Source organism: Hyla sarda, chromosome 2, assembly GCF_029499605.1.
Source record: "Hyla sarda isolate aHylSar1 chromosome 2, aHylSar1.hap1, whole genome shotgun sequence".
In the NCBI taxonomy this organism is placed as follows: Eukaryota; Metazoa; Chordata; class Amphibia; order Anura; family Hylidae; genus Hyla; species Hyla sarda.
The window spans coordinates 430370887-430386199 of NC_079190.1; the positions used below are offsets into that span (position 1 = coordinate 430370887).

Below are 15313 nucleotides of genomic sequence, written 5' to 3' on the forward strand. Positions count from 1 at the left end.
TATATATATATATATATATATATATATATATATATATAATCAATCTGCTCCTCCTGCTCTATAAAATGATGCCTACAGACTACACTGTATTTTCATGGTGACAGGTTCCCTTTACATTTATTCTATGGATCGGTATGATTATAACAATACAAAATGTATATAGTCTTTAAGTTTTACTACAAAAAAAATAACAAATAATGTTACGTTTAACAGTTCAGACATTTCTGCATGCAGCAATACCAAATGTTTTCATTCTCTTTTACTCCTTTCCCCCCCCCTTCCCCCCCCCCCCCCCCCCCCCCCCCACACACACAGTTGTACAGTACATTGCAATAGATGCCATAGGGAGTTACTACAAATAGTTCATTTTTGTGGTTGAAGATAAAAAGCCTGAATCCATCCAAAATCTATCGCCTGAAAGTGTTCACGGACTTTAGTGTGAATATAGCCTTACTCGGCTACTTGATGACAGAAAGCTCTAAAAAAAGAAATCCAAAAATTGCCAGTAGATGGCAGTCAATGTAAGTGAACCTAAATCTTGGTTACTGTTGTCACCTGGTATGAACTGCTGCTAAATAGACACATCTTCTGCTTCTCTTTACTTTTTCCCATTTACATTTTCAAAAAAGAAGAAAAGTTCAAAATAAATTCTTAGAAATGTTATTTTATTGGTTTTCAAACGTGAATATGAAAGCAGTTTTGCAGATTTTCCTCGGACCCATTGAATTCAATGGAAGCAATTAATCTTCTGCGGATTTTTAGCAGCAAATACGCTGCGGAGATTCTGCAGGTAATCCGCCGGTATGAATGTACCCTTAGGGTACGTTCACACGAGCGGATTTACAGCGGATTTTACACTGCGGATCCACTGGTGAAGGCCCGCTCTATGCTGTCTTTACATGTGCCTACTTGTAGCGGCAATACGCTGCGACGAGCAGACACACTGCAACGATGTGCGCAGTGTACTCGCACATCATGGCCACTCTCCCTGCTCTGAGCTAGGCAGAGAGCTCCAGCGATGTGCGAGTATACTGCGACGCGCACATCGTAGTGTGTCTGCTCGTAGTGGCGTACTGCTGCTACAAGCAGGCACATGTAAAGACAGCATAGAGCAGGCCTTCACTAGTGGATCCACAGCAAAATACGCTGCGAAAATCCACTCATGTGAACGTACTTAGTGTATTCACATGCACAGGATCTGCTGCAGATTTCAAGCTTAACCCCTTAAGGACCAAGCCCATTTTCGTTTTTGCACTTTTGTTTTTTTTTCCTTCTCCGCATCTACAGACCCATATGAGGCTTTTTTTTTTTTTGTGCCACCAATTGTACTTTGCAATGACATCAATCGTTTCATTACAAAATATTTGTAGGGTAAATTTGAAAAAAACCTCCAACCATTTTGTAACTTTTGGGGGATTCCATTTCTACGCAGTGCACTTTTCGGTAAAAATTACACCTTTATTCTATAGGACAATATGGTTACAATGATAACTACTTTATGTAGGTTTAATTTTTTTACTAGTTTAAAAAAAACTACATGCCAAAAATTTGTATGCTTAACAATGTCCTCTTCTGACCCTATAACTTTTTTTAATTTTTCCTCATACAGGCCTCGGTATCATTTTTGTTTTGATGGGACTTTTTGATCACCTTTTTGTTATTTTTTATGGTATATGAAGTGCCGAAAAATGCAGAGTTTTGGGTTTGTTTGTTTTTTTTTTGTTACATGCCATCAACCGTGTGGTTTAACTAACCTTATATTTTATTGGTTCAGACATTAACGCACGCGGCGATACCACATATTATTATATTTATTTTTTATTACATCATTTTATTTTAAAAAAATGGGGATGATTCTAACTTTTATTAGGGAAGGGGGTTAATTCACTTTTATTTTATAATTTTTTTCTTTATACATTTTACTTTTTAGTCCGCATAAGGGGCATCTTACAATTGCATAAACTGTTCAATGCTGAGCTTTGGCTCAGCATTGATAAGTGTTATTGGTGCTCTGCTGCTTAAGCCTGCAGAACCTCACTAGAGCTTCAGAGCACCAATCGAACGTGAGGAGGCAGGAAAGGGCCCTCCCACCATCCACTCAGCTAATTGGGACCCGCGATTTCGCTGCAGATGTCTGGATCAGCTCCACTGAGCTAATCACCAGCACCGATAATCCCGCATTTAGATGCAGAGATCAACTTTGGCGGTGTCTGGCATTAACTGTGGGTCCTGGCTGCTGATAGCAACCAGGACCCACCAGGTATGAAGCGTGCACAGCTTGTAAGCAAGTTTTAAACCCCGGTAAGGGGACCAGGGCATATGCCTTTGGTCATTAAGCACCAGTGACCAAGGGTGTACCTGTACGCCTAACACAGCTTAAATTCTGCAGCAGATCCTGTGTGTGTGTGTGTGTGTGTGTGAGAATATGCCCTAAGCATATGTTTAGGTACTCACAAATAGAGAAACAGACCGAACATCCCCAACTTGTACTATGATCAAATTGCTTCTCAGCATAATTTCAAAAACTAACAGGTTGAAAGTGAATCTTTTGATCAAAATGTGCAAGCCCACTCGCCTTGTCTAGGCCACTGATGAGAGTGGGTCCCTAAACTAACACTGGCATAACGCCGGGCAGCCGCCACTGCAGCACAAAGCCTACAGAAGGAATGACCCAGTAGCCACGCAGCCTGACCAAGCCCCCTGTCTCTGGGCCACACCACCCCACAGACATAGTACCACAGCAAAAATGGCCACAGCAAAACACCACACCAGTGTGAACACCTACCATATGCTCCCTGTCAGAGGGCTGGGAGAATGCTAGGAGGAAACACACATGCAGTCTGCAAATATAGAAACAAGGCCGCACATCTACAGATTGTACTGTGATCAAATTGCTTCCCAGCATAAAACTAACAGGGTCCACTGACAACCTGTTAGTTTTTGAAGTTATGCTGAGAAGTAATTAGATCATAAAAGATATACAAAGTTACAGCTCACCCCCTTGTCCTGTTGTGCACGGACTGGTGCAGACTCCACCAACGTAGTACAAGCAAGCGAAGGAAAATGTCCAGTGCCAACTCCTTGCCAAACGTTGCACTTTATTAATGAAACCTCGGTACACAGTTAGTATAGACACAGGTGACGCGTTTGGGCCCTCACCAACAGGCCTTATTCATACTTAGTATGAATAAGGCCTGTTGGTGAGGGCCCAAACCCGTCACCTGTGTCCATACTGACTGTGTACCAAGGTCTTAATTAATAAAGTGCAACGTTTGGCAAGGAGTTGGCGCTGGACATTTTCCTTTGGTTGCTTAATTAGATCATACTACAAGTTAGGGATGTGCCGCCATGTTTCTGGATTTCTATTTGTAAGTAGGGCTGCACAATTTGGGGGAAATGCAATTATGGAGATAAATATATAAAAGATTATGAAATGCGATTGCGATATAATAAACAAATGGTAAAATCCCCCCATTTCATATAGCTATTCCCTTCATTTAATAATATAAAATGAGGGGAATTGGCTTTATGAGGTTAACAGCTATATGAGCCAAATGGTTATATGAAATGAGGGGGAACGGCTTTATGATGGATAATATAGGTTATACGAGGGACAGCCACTATATGATATTCTTATAGCTTTTCCCCTCATATAGCCATTCCCACTCACATAGCCCGTTCCCCTCATATGGCCATTCTCCTCATAGCCCAGTCCCCACCATGTATATACAAAACAGAACTCCTCCGAACCCGGCAGAGTATAGAAGGCGCTGAGACCAGGATAAAGGCAAGGTTTCTTTATTCCCACAATGCAACGCGTTTCGCTGAAGTTCCGCTTCATCAGGCATGATGAAGCGAAACGTATATATGTAGAATATATATATATGTAGAATTTTGGAGAGAAGCTTTCGGGATTCCTCCCTTTATCAAGTCCAAAGCAAATCTAAGCTCACAAGCAGAAGACACAGGTTACATCTCACAAATATGCAGGGGTTAAGACAATAGATGTGGAGAATTCACAATTATTGCAAGGTAATTGCTGATACCGATAATGCCCAAAATCGTGATTATCGGCCGATAATATTGGCCAAACGGATAATCGGACGATCCCTAGTATGCTGGGGAGCCAGGTATCAGACACTCACCAACTTATATTGATCATTTTTTAGTCCCCCGTCACAAGTTTATGATTTCTATTAGAATCATATTTTATTGTATTTGTTTCACTTTAATAATCTCTCTAAAATTAATGTCAGGATATATTGTAATAAGCAGGTTACCTTTATTAATGACAGCCTCCGTTTTCCCCATACCCTAAACAATGCCAACATGCTGGGAGGTGCAGTCCATGCAGAGCAGGTATAGAATCTCTGTGGGGGAGATGTATCATTGTTTTGCTGTGCAAAATTATTTTTTTGTGTGTTGTTTTTATTTTGCGCAGTTTATTTATTTTTTGCTGTTGTGCACCAAATTTATCAAAAAGGCCCACAGACTTTAATAAATATTGTGCAAATTTAAATTCACCTCACAAACGGCTGTGAGCCACCAAATTGGAAGTTTGCTTTCATTTTCCCTCAGACGGAGTTGCCTGTGCTCTGGAGACCTGTGTGCTCCATACAGAAGGTGCTGTTGAGGTAGAGGGTGTGATGCACAGAGCAGATAGAATTACCCCAGGGGCAGATGGCATTAACCCTTTGTATTCGTGACGCCAGGGCGTGGTTCATCCTCGATACCACCCGAAGGTATACCGCTAGATCGTGGGCACGGGGGGCAATAATGACTCCGACACCAAGTTATGGACAACGGTAGACAGATGGTAAAGTCTATGCAGTTCAGCCAGGGCCCACGGAGGGGACCAGTGACTCAGAGACCTTAAGGGCTTGGTGGGATTTGTAGTAGATGGGGTCAATTTGATAACTGACTTGACTTGACTGACAATACTGTGTTTCTGCCTGTCTTATTTTTGAACAAAGCTAAAATAAAAACTATAAAAGAATGCCAGACATTACCAGGGTACCTACAGAGAATGCCAGACATTACCAGGGTACCAACAGCCCTTTTTTAATTATAAAATTGTCATACAGAGTTCTAAATAGTCTGGCAACAGCTGGAGACACTACTACTGGTGGTGTTTTTTTTCCCAAAAGCCATAGGGGGAGATTTATCAAAACCTGTGCAGAGGAAAACTTGCCCAGTTGCCCATAGCAACCAATCAGATCGCTTCTTTCATTTTTCACAGGCCTTCATCAAAATGAAAGAAGCAAGCTGATTGGTTGCTATGGGCAGCTGGGCAAGTTTTCCTCTGCACAGGTTTTGATAAATTTCCCCCATAGAGATTGCTTAGGCATTTTGGTTGCTCTTGGTGCTTAATCGCCAAAATGTATCAAAAACATAACAACCTGGTGAGTGCAACAGAATTCGTGTGCCCCAAGTTGGAATAACAGAGAGCTGTCGCATCTGTCTGTTAAGACACATGCACCAACCTTCACACTAAATGCAGCTTACCTGTTACCGAGCTGTCTCCCCTACAGCGGCCATTGCGGCTAGGATTGTCACCGCTCCCTGGTCTCAAAGCTTGGGGCTCTCACTTTGCGTTCACCAATTTATTAGGTGAGTGACAATTTAAGGCAATTTGGCTCATGTAGCAACCCAAATGCTGGGAAACTCTCTCCAGCTGGTTGTTAGAAAATACAAAGACAGTAGTGGTGTCTCCAGCTGTTGCCAAATGGGAAATCTAATACAGCATGACAATACTAGCTTGTCTGGCATGTCCAAATTGAATCTCTTAATCTGTCCGAATATATTGCTCTTCATAATAATGTATTGGTCTTTTTCAAAAAACTATTCGGTCACACAACCCTTCTTGGTGCTTAGTTGTTAGCTCATTTGGATTACTCTACTCTAAAAGAGGACCCCTTTCTAAATAAGTGGTTCCCCATGCTTGAAAGTCTTTTCACTGTGGTCTGTCTTTTTTTTTTAAGTCAAGTTGGTCATGGTCTACATTAGAGTTTTTTTGTTTTTTTTTTGTTAACGCTTACACCAAAATTTTGCACCTTTTTAAAAAAGTGCAGTTAATAAATACTGTCCACTGCATGGGCAACTGCACAGCCCTGCAACCCACAGCCAGTCTTTCAAAAACGTCTATTTCAAAAAGGCGCTTTTTTTTTTTTTTGCAAAAGTACAAAATTGCGCACAATTGCATCTTTTTCCAGCCAAAAAAAATTGCGGGAACAGCTTGATAAATCTCCCCCTGTATGTTTGGCACAGAAGGGACAGGAAAACTCTGCCCTTGCACATGACTAACATGTTCTTGACTTATAGGCTGCAATTTCCATACCAGTTTTTGTGCATTAAATAAAGTGTTGTATGTATATATTATAGCAGCTGTATTGCTCATATATAACCATTTATAATTCCTTCAGTCAAATTACACCTTATACACACTTTTATTACTGCATAAACCAGTATAATGATCTGCTGTCACAGTCTGCCCTTGGAAAGGACCTTGGACTGAGGTAACCTGGGTCCACCCTTCAGCTACACAGAATATGTTCATGTTCCTTACAATTGCATCATGCACTGCAGTTATTATCACTGCAAAACATGATTCATTATTATTAGAAACTTATATGTTAGCTTTTGTGGTATCCCGGTACCGTATTTTATACGTTACCTATGTAGAGGTCCCCATAGTCAGAGTCCCTAGGACGTCGGGGTCCCTCTTTTCTAGTCTTCCCCTTGTCACCTCTCACTTAGCCACTAGATATATAATAGTCCTATTTGATGTTTATACAGTTATCAGTATAAAAAGTGTATATATTGAATTATCTACCTGTTTGTAGCGTAGCAGGACCTGCGGGTCATGTGATCGGTTGAAACTCTATGGTTTTGCTTTAGGACCTTAGGAGGTCCCAGTGACGTGTTCTCCCACCATGCATTGTAACGGTGAGTGACAGCTGACACGGACCAATCCAAAACGGGCCTGCCCCTGCCCATATAAGGGAGTGGTGGCCATTAAGCGCTCTCTTTCCTCGTGGGCTGCTGATAGAGGAGGATCTGCGCAGCTATCTTCAGCAGTGACTAGACCCAAGCCTTGCGGCAACGGCCATCCATACAGAACTGTGAGTTATCTCAATTCCTGTTAACTTTGCGGGAACACCGGACCTAAATAGACCCCTAAATCCGGACGTATCTCTGCACAAATCCTAATTCTATTAATCCTTGGATAAGTCTATGGTCCGCAGCATCTGTCAATCATTGCTGAGCTGTATAGAGACTGTATTACTAAGACTGTTGCTGTTAATTGTATGTACCGCAAGTACTTCAGTAAAGTTTATGCAAGTTCAAGTTCATCCCTAATTGTGGACCTTCATTCATTTAAGCACGCACCTATAGTTTCTGCGAAGGGTGGCGATAGGCCGACGATTTACCTCAGCGTATTAACCCTCACCCTGGCGTCACAAATGACAGGGGTTAAATTAACCCCTCATATACCTAAGCAACACCCCCACTGCATCACACTTTAGAAATACCAGAAACAAGTGACTTCTTTACAGTAAGCTGCATCAGGGTTGGTGTGCTACTTGGGCTCATGGGTTCCAAGCATTAAGGCTAGGTTCACACTGTGGAATCTCCGGGCACAAAATTTCCGCCCAGACATTCCGAAGGTGGCCAAGGTCTCCAATAGACTGCAATGTGTTCTGCGAGTATTTCTGCCTGAAGAATGAGCAACGTCATTCTTCAGGCGGAACTCTCCGTTTTCCATTAACAAATTCCGAAGTGTGAATTTGTGAACGGAAACCCATTCACTACACTATTCATTTCAGAAAGCAGAATTTCTGCCTGCAATTTCAAAGCGGAATTGCAGGCGGAAATTCCGTAGTGTGAACCTAGCCTTAGGCTTCCATATTATAACATGTATCTGCCAAACTCACTGAATTCATCAGGACTTGTTACCCGTATAAAATGTATCGATGATGGCCTCCTGCCTCACCCCTGACAGGTGATGTTGGGGGAAAAAAAGGGTACTGTGATTGTGATTGCAGCATCTAAGTGGTTTTAGGGCTTTTTTTTTTTTTTCACCATCAGCAACTGGGTGACATGATTGGCGGGAAATGGAGGGTTTCCATAGCAATAGAGAAGCTATTGAAGATCCCCAGGTATGCTATATATTTTCTTTTTTTTTTATTTATTTTTTTTTAAACTGTAATTTTTATTAAAGGTTTTTGTTCAAGTACAGAAATCCCCAAGAAAAAAAAACAAAAACAAGGAAATGGCAACATAGGGGCCGAAGCCCAATACAGTCTGTGAAATACAATAGAAATACAGAGGGCAAAACCCAAGAACACATAGCATAAACAAGTCATAAGCAGGTAATAGGTAGGCCAAAGAAGGATAATAAAAACATTGAGAATCGCGGAAGACCTCCGTTACCAAAATATAGCTTATCTGGGACTACCGCAGTAATCTGTAAAGTGCCCAAACCCGCGTGTTACCACGCAACATCAGTGTCAAACACAAAGGTTGTACGAACCACATATGAGGGAGGGGAAAGGGGAAGGGAGAACAGACAGAGGACACATAAAACATACACATAACAACCACAAAAGGCGGGGTGGAAAAGGGGGAAAGAAAAAGAGGGAGAGAGAAGGGAGAAAGCGGAAATCAGGGCGGTTGCCTATCAGTGAAACGATCCCAGGGCTCCCAGACCGAGAGAAATGGAACAGAGTTATTGAGGGATGCTGACAAGAATTCCAGAGAGCGGATCTCTCAAATACGGGCCAACAGGACCGAATCAGGGGGAGAGAGAGTTTGCTTCCAGTACTTGGCTATAAGGGTCTTGGCAGCTAAGACAACATGTTGGAAGAGTTGGAAGGGTTATTTAGATAAAGATGGGTGAGCGAGGTGGAAGAGATAAATAAGGGGGTCTAAGGGGACCAGGACACCCAAAACCTCATGCAGCAACCTCTGAACTTTAGTCCAGTATTCCGTTAGAAGGGGCAAGACCAGAATATATGTAAGAGTGTACACAACGCCGGGACTCGGGGGATATGTCTGAATTCAGCCTATTCAATAGCTCAGGAGTATGATACCAGCCCATAATCAATTTATACTGGGACTCCTTATAAGTCGTACAGATGGAAGCCTTAGAGGCCCTCTCCCAAATAGCCCGGCACTGAGGAAGGGTGATAGCAGTATTGAGAACAGCCTCCCAGCGTTCCATATAACGATGAGAAGGAGGGGCCCCCTCAGGGGGGTGGAGAAGTAAGGAGTAGATATCCGAAAGAAGTTCCTTCACCTGAGGTCCACCCCGGCATAGTCTTTCAAATCCAGTAGGGAGAGAAACCACTGTAGACCCAATCGAGGACGACATATAATGCCGCAACTGCAGGTAGTGGAGGCGCTCAGAGGGGGGGGGGCATCCAGGCTAAGAAGCAGTGCCTGCTCAGATCTCCGATTGACCAAGTCCACAAGATCTATTACCCTCCTGGTGTTGTCCCCGCCCTGACGGCAGGGGATAAACCCAACCTGATCCTTATGGATAAGGGATGGAAGAAAAGCACAAAGTCTAACCGCCAACACCTTAGAGAACAGTTTTAAGTCTGCGTTAAGAACGTCAATAGGTTGGTAACTAGAGCAATCATGCGGATCCTTCCAAGGTTTAGGTATCAAGGTAATCAAAGAGTGTAAGAAGGACTGTGGGGTCACCTCCCCCCCATGAAAGAGTTGAAAAGGGGGATAAGTTTAGGCACAAGGACAGAGGAAAAAGTCTTATAGTACAGGTGAAACCATCCAGGCCAGGGGAACGACCAGCAGGTAGCGATTTGAGGACCTCAGTAAGTTCTTCCCACGTGATAGGTGCATTGAGAACCTCCCGATCAGCCCCCAACAGAGTGGGCAGGCCGCATCTGGAGAGATAAGAATCAAGGGTTGCTGCTCGCTCTACCAGATCGGATGAGAGTTGAGAATGAAGTGAGCAAAGTTTAGAATAATAGTCAACAAAGAGGCGGGAGATGCCAGCAGGAGGGTGGTAAAGAGTACCAGAAGAGTCTTTCAGAGCAGAGGGGGATTGAGCAACCGCCCGGTCGCATAGGCATCTGGCTAACATAGTATGGACCTTATTACCCTTCTCATAGAAACTCTGTTTAGCGAACAACAATTGCTGCTCCAGTTTGTGCAAGGCCAGATCGCCCAACTGCGCCCGAGTGGCCACCAAGCGCTAGAGCAAGGGAAGAGAAGGGGTGGAGAGCAAGAGAGCTTCAAGGTGAGAAATCTCTGCATGGAGTGGACAGTGGCCACGTAGCACTGACTTGTGAGCTTCCCAGAGGACAGCCTGAGAGGAGACCGAACCCTCATTAGTGGCAAAGTATTTAGTCAGGCACTTCTGTATCGACTCCCGGGAAGGCAAAGATTTAAGGAGAGAATCATTCAGCCACCAGTGGCAAGTCCGAAGAGAGGAGGCGGAGGAAGAAAAAGAGAGGAGAACAGGACAGTGATCAGACCAGGAGATGGGCTCTAGAGAGGAGGCAGAGAGCATGCGGACCATAGGGAGGTTACCGTAGAAGTAGTCTATGCACGTATGTAGTTTGTGAGGGTGGGAATAAAAGCTAAAAGAGTGCTCCGTCGGGTGGTTTATCCACCATAAATCATACAGCGATGAGGTGCGTACGACCCACCAAAAAAGGGAGGCTAAGCGCAATTGGGAGGGAGCTGGGGGAGCAGCAGAGAGAGAATGACGATCAAGAGAGGGAGAAAAGACCAGATTAAAGTCCCCCCCAACAGCCAGGCAGAGGAAGCAAGAAGGGGATTTGAGACGTGTTAGGAGCATAAATATTACAGAGTAAGAGTGGAACCCCACCTAGTGTCCCCTCCACCACTACATAACGCCCCTGAGCGTCTAGGAAGGAAGAAGAGACTTGTAAGGGGCAAGATCTGGAGACTAAAATAGCCACCCCTGCTGTTTTCCTATCAGTAACAGCAGAGTACACTTGTGGGAAAAGATGGGTAAGAAATTGAAAGGATCCAGAACGGTCAAAGTGTGTCTTCTGAAGAAAGACTATGTCAGCATGCAGCGCAATCAGCTCCCTTTGGAGCAAACGCCTCTTAGAGGGGGAGTTCAATCCCTTCACATTCAAGGATACACACTTAACCATGGTGGATGGAAAAGAAAATAAAGGAGCCTATGAAGAAACATACTCACAAAATAGTCCCGAAGGGTCTCAGCAAAGCGGTAAATCAGAAGCCACAGGGCCCAGGTCTCGGAGAGGAAAGGCAAGGAGAAGCAACCTAAAACCAAAGAAAAAGAGAAAAGGAACAAGAGGGCAAACATATGGACAACAAGTAGAAACAAACAAACACAGGAAAACAACAACTAATCAAGGAATTAACCCATGACCACAAGATCAAGGCACAAATTGAGAACATAAGTGAGGTGTAAGAACACCACCACAGTACCGTAGCATTTGAGAAGGCCTCAGCGAGGGGGATGAGAGACTAGCTCAGAAATAACCACCCCACGAGGCCATGCCAAAGACTTCAAGAAAAAAGGTGACCACCAAAAGGTATGCAATAACAGGAAAACAGTGACCACAACAGATGAAAAATATAACACAGCAAGAGGCAACATATGGTCAAACATTAGCGAAAATTTAAGTTCGCCAATAGTAAGAGAACTTCAGCAATTCAGCAAGGGATGAAGGAGGGAAGGGGGGCCTGCCAGTGGGGGACGCCTTCTTATTCCGACCAGACCGCCGATTGTGGACTGGCTGCCAAACAGGTGGGGGAGGGGGGGATAGGCCCCAAGTCTATCACTTGAGGGGCAGGGATATCCAGAGAAGAGCAAAAGGATGGAATGTCAGAGTAGGCTCTCAACACAGCAGAGCGTCCATCTTTGCTGGCTTGTAGAGCAAAGGGACAATTCCAGTGGTAGGGGATGTGGGGTTGTCTTCCTTAAGGTAATCCAAAAGAGATCTTGGTATAGCTGAATAGGAGCCCCATCAAAATCGAAATTCCGCTTGGAGCGAGCTTTAGCCATGATGGTTTCATTGAGCTGGTAATCACTAACACAGCAGATGACATCCCTAGGGGGACCATTGGTAGGCTTGGGGTAGAGGGCCCTATGTGCCCTGTCCAGTTTAATCTGGACAGGCGGAGATTCACCAAGGAGCAAATTAAAGATGGCCTCCAGGGTCACCGGAAGATCTTCGTCCTGGGGGGCTGGGGGACAAGGGAATCAGGAGCACAAGGAGCTGGAATGTCCAAGGTGCTTCTTGGGGTCAGGGGAGGGGATGGGGGGGAGGGGACGCCAAGTCCAGCACAGCAGGAAGATGATCCAGGGGGGGAGGGGGGGTAAGCAGGGAGTCCTGAGTAGTGTATGCTGCAGACAGTCCCAGCATGAGGAGGGATGAGGCAGGGGACCCCTCACAACAGCAGCCCAGGGAGTCTGGAGGGCAGTTGAGGGCCCTTTATATAGAGGGCAATGCAGTGTAGGAGGCAGGTGAGAGGGGTGAGGAGTCCCCACCGGTTACAGAGGTGCAGCAGGAGGTGCAAGCAGCACCGCGGGAGAGACTGCTTCTCCTACCTGAGGAAGCAGGGCCGGCCGCACAGACCTCAAGTGCTGAGCCTTCTCCTCCAAGTCAGCGGGGAGGCAGCGAGGAGGGCACACGGAGGAGCACACCGGGTACACAGGCAGCAGCTGGGCAGTGGGGGAGACCCCCAGTAGCGCCGCGGTCCCTGAGAGGGAGCGCAGTCCAGAGGCAGGCCCAGCAACAGGTTGCGTTTCAGCTTTATGTTGGTATAATACTCTACACTTTAGTAGTAGAGCAATGTATTATATGCACAATCAGAAGATTGCATGTCAAAGACTAATAAAAAAAGTAAAGTTTAGCTAAATATAATGTTATGTAAAAAAAAAAACAGGCCCTCCCAAAAATAAAAATACATGATTTTCCCTTACAAATTATTTCAACAAACACAACACATATTTAGTATCGCCCCATCTGTAACAATCTGAACTATAAAATGATGTCATTATTTTACACCTAAGTTTCGATTATAGATCAAATTACTTTCTCCTCATGGCAATATTTCTCAAAGAAATGCACTCTGAGTTAGAAAACGGATGCAAACTGCGCAGTGTGAACTTACACCAACCCACTTATGAGCCTACTGAGTAATTAGCAGACTGAAAAGATGGCAACAAGGAGAATCTGACTATTGGGCTAAGTTCACATGTCAGAATTTCCGTGCCGGATTCCGCATTGGAATCCAGCACAGAGTTTTCTCAGCAGCAGAGTCGCATTGAATTCAACCAGATTCTGATGCACTGTGCACACAGTAGAATTTCCTGCCAGATGTTTATGGCACCGAAATTCCATTTTCCGTGTCTGCACAAAGAATGAACACGTTCATTCTTTGTGTGGAGACTGCACAGAATGCATAGTCGTCTATGAGACAGCGCATTCTTGTGTGGTCCTAGCACCGGCAGATTATGCTGGCGCCCTGCAGTGTCCGGAATGTTCCCGCAGAGATTCTTCGTGCGGACATATCGGGGTGTGAACAAAGCCTTAGACACCTTGACAAATCTCCCCCAATGTTTTGTGGCAGGAAGATACAAAAATAGAGCTTTTTGGTTTAATTGAGAAGTGTTATGTTTGGAGAAAACAATGACTTTCAGCATAAAAAACCTCATATTATCTGTGAAACACAATGCTGGTAGTATCATGATTTTGGCCGGTTTTTCTGCATCTGGGCTAGGACAGCTTGTCACCATTGATAGAACAATGTATTCTAATTTATACCAGTAAATTCTAAAGGGAAATGTCATAACAACTCTCTGTGAACAGGATCTGCAAAGTAAAGCAATGACCCTAAGCACATCAGTCATTCTACTAAAGAACGGTTAAGAAGAATTAGGGTGCGTTCCCACAGGGCGTATACGCAGCGTATTTCACGCTGCGCAAAACTTATGGCAGCAGTGGGAAATACGCTGCGTATTCCTTGCTCACTATACACACAGGGCTTTCCAGCAGCAGTGAGTAGTGAGTTTTGGAGGCGGAGCCGCGCATCACAGTCACGCCGGCACACGGCCCCGCCTCCAAAACTCACTGCACACATAGGGCTGCCGCCGGAAAGCCCTGTGTTTATAGTGAGCAAGGAATACGCAGTGTATTTCCCGCTGCTACCGCAAATTTTGCGCAGCGTGAAATACGCTGTGTATACGCCCTGTGGGAACGCACCCTATAACTAAAGATTTGGAATGGCCAAGTCAAGGTCCTGAACTTAAACCACCCGATATGGTGTATAAGGACCTGAAGCGAGAGGTTCATGGGAGGAAACCCACCAACGTAACAGAGGTGAAGTCGTTTTGTGCAAAGAAAAAGGCTAAAATTCCTCCAAGATGATGTGCAGAACTAATAAACAATTGCCAGGAATGTTTATATGCAGTCATTGGTGCACGAGGAGGTCATGACAGATACTGAAAGCAAGGGTTCACATATTCTGCCACTTACGTATGTGATTTTGGACCATTTTACTCAATAAATAAATATATATATGACCAAGTTTAATACTTTTAAGTCATTCATTTGATTTGGTTCTCTCTAGCTACTTTTAGGACAAATTTATGTAGAAATATAGAAGCCCAAAGATACAGCAGATAAAGTAACGTGCTCTGACTATGGAGGAAACATATTACAGAACTGTGTTTACTGTAAAAACCGCCATTGGCCTGGTCTAATCCCATCTGCTGTATCATTTGTTTTGCAGTTCTGGTCCCTTCATCTGGAGACTGATAAGCCCGTCCTGAGCCGGGATCCTGGTGATATAGAGGCCTGTCCCTTATCACAGTTTGCCTTCTCTCACAGATACAGACCCAAACACACCCAAACTACAGAACTTTCTGTGCTACTAAATATGGCCTAATGCTTGTGATACTACTTTATTTACTGTATTTATTTGTATTTGGGACTACCGTATTTTTCGCCGTATAAGACGCACTTTTTCTTCCCCAAAACTGGGGGGGAAAAGTCGGTGCGTCTTATATGGCGAATACACCTCTATCGCGGCGGTCCCTGCGGCCATCAACGACCGGGACCCGCGGCTAATACAGGACATCACCGATCGCGGTGATGCCCTGTATTAACCCTTCAGACGTGGCGATCAAAGCTGACCGCCGCATCTGAAGGGAAAGTGACACTAACCCGGCTGTTCAGTCGGGCTGTTCGGGACCGCCGCGATTTCACGGCGGCGGTCCCGAACAGCCCGACTGAATAGCCGGGTTAGTGCTTACAGGACACCGGGGGGGACCTTACCT

At 44.6% G+C, this 15313-nt stretch overlaps 1 long non-coding RNA gene across 1 annotated transcript; it reads left to right on the forward strand.

Annotated features, from left to right (window-relative positions):
* Positions 1-5331: 5331 nt before the first annotated feature.
* On the forward strand, positions 5332-14928 carry LOC130356911 (uncharacterized). Its single transcript, XR_008889033.1, has 3 exons — positions 5332-5610; positions 8089-8159; positions 14767-14928. It is a non-coding gene; the product is annotated as an uncharacterized LOC130356911 (long non-coding RNA).
* The last annotated feature ends 385 nt before the right edge of the window (positions 14929-15313 follow it).